Raw genomic sequence first — 2121 nt, 5'->3', positions numbered from 1 at the left:
CAGTCCACTAAAACTACGAGCACGCGGCACACCACCAGTGGACCGTCTCCTGCCGCGTGTGCAGGCGGTGCAACTGCACGGGCCCACACGGGTGGGGAGTTGCTGCGGTGCCATGCCACGTGAGCAGAGGGCTGAGGTGTGGACTCGAGTCATGTGACTTGGACTCGAGTCAGACTCGAGTCATGAATTTGATGACTTCAGACTCGACTTGGACTTGCATAACAATGACTTTGTCCCACCTCTGAGGTGTGGACTCGAGTCATGTGACTTGGACTCGAGTCAGACTCGAGTCATGAATTTGATGACTTCAGACTCGACTTGGACTTGCATAACAATGACTTTGTCCCACCTCTGGCAGAGGGGGACATTGGCAGGTTTCATTCTTGTGTTTCTTGCACCAGGCCCAGACTCTCACACAGAGACCCAGAGACTCTCACAGAGATCCACAGACTCACCACACAGAGAGACCCACAGACTTACCACACAGAGACTCACCACACAGAGACCCACAGACTCACCACACAGAGAGTCCCGTGTAGGTACCTTCAGGCTGCGTCGACCTAGAGGAAGACCAAATAGGATTCAGATTTTCCCGCCACCGCCTCCAATCGCCCCGACCCGGAAGTAGAAGCGGGGGTGGTGGGTGGGTGCCCAGGGGAGAAGCTGTCGGTTGGGCGTGGTCGCGTTGTATGACGTCACTCGACGGGGCGTGGCTATAGGGGGCGTGGCTATAAGGGGGCGTGGTCACGTCATTCACGCTATTACGTCACCTGTGACGTTGCTTCAGAATTTGAGACGGGTGTGAAGGAGACGGCTGCTTCTGAATCTTCAGCTGCTTCATCTTCATCATCTTCATCATCAACTTTCGAACGGCTTCTGCCGAAGCCATCCAATCGAAAATCTTTACGAGGTGAGCTGTGTGGGTTCGTGGTGAGTATGTGGGTCCGTGTTGTGGGTTCGTGGTGAGTGTGTGGATCCGTGTTGCGGGTTCGTGATGAGTGTGTGGGTCTGTGTTGTGGGTTCTCGGTGAGGGTGTGAGTCCGTAGTGAGGATGCGGGTTCGTGGTGAGGTTACAAGTTCGTGATGAGGATGTGGGTTCATAGTGAGTGTGTGGGTCCGTAGTGAGAATGTGGGTCCGTAGTGAGGATGTGGGTTGGTGGTGAGGATGTGAGTTTGTGGTGAATGTGTGAGTCCGTGTTGACGATGTGAGTCCACTTGTGATAGCGGTGACATCGCCCTCCACTGACTCTCTCCTCCGTCCCCCTCTCCACTCTCCACGCAGAGACGCTGAGAGATTTACGGAGCACAACAACGCTACTCTCAGAATTAGCGCCATGGTATGCGTGACCCCCTTCACTCAATATATGAACCACACCAGGACTTACAAACACCACCCACACTGATGAACACCCTCACTTACAAACACCACACCAACACCCTCACTGACGAGCACCTCACTGACGAACATCCTCACTTACGAACACCACCCACACCTACAAACACCACCCACACCTACAAACACCACCGACACTTACGAACACCAACACTTACGAACACTACCCACACTTACGAACATTACCCACCTACGAACACCCACAATTACGAACACTACTCACACTTATGAACACCCACACTTACAAACACCCACACCTATGAACACATTTTTGTTACAGCCTCAAGGGGACCGTTGTCTTTGTGTGTGTGTTGACGAGTCTACTGCACCTTTGTCTATGTGTGTGTATGTGGGGAGCGGTAGTGTAGCGGTTAGCGCGCTGCGCTATGAACCTGGCGACCCGGGTTCGATTCCCGCTCACGGCTAACACCAGTGACGATTATCTGAACCGGTCCTGGGCCTCCCCTAGGTCGACTCAGCCTTAAATGAGTACCTGGTGCGGTGTGTAAACATCGCCACTAGGGAGACAAAGGCGGTCGGGCGTGGTGCTGGCCACCCACCCCCTCGTGTACCGTTCCGGCCTTCATAGGTGCTCGCTAACAGCACTTGCCCCTACAGTCTGTTCAGGCTATACCGGGGATCTTTGTCTTTATCTTTGTATATGTATGTGTGTAGACGAGTCGAGCTGGAGCGAGTGGGAGGCAGCCTCCGTCTATCACCACGTGGAG

At 54.0% G+C, this 2121-nt stretch overlaps 1 long non-coding RNA gene across 1 annotated transcript; it reads left to right on the top strand.

The window, feature by feature from the left end:
* The first annotated feature begins 804 nt into the window (after window positions 1–804).
* LOC133353344 (uncharacterized) lies at window positions 805–2121 on the top strand. The gene is made up of 3 exons (XR_009756368.1): window positions 805–910; window positions 1283–1337; window positions 2069–2121. It is a non-coding gene; the product is annotated as an uncharacterized LOC133353344 (long non-coding RNA).

The sequence above is a fragment of the Lethenteron reissneri genome, chromosome 43 (assembly GCF_015708825.2).
Source record: "Lethenteron reissneri isolate LAM-NWPU_2019-01 chromosome 43, ASM1570882v1, whole genome shotgun sequence".
NCBI lineage: Eukaryota > Metazoa > Chordata > Hyperoartia > Petromyzontiformes > Petromyzontidae > Lethenteron > Lethenteron reissneri.
The sequence above is the reverse complement of the archived record's forward strand: the minus strand, read 5'-3'. Positions and strand labels throughout refer to the sequence as shown.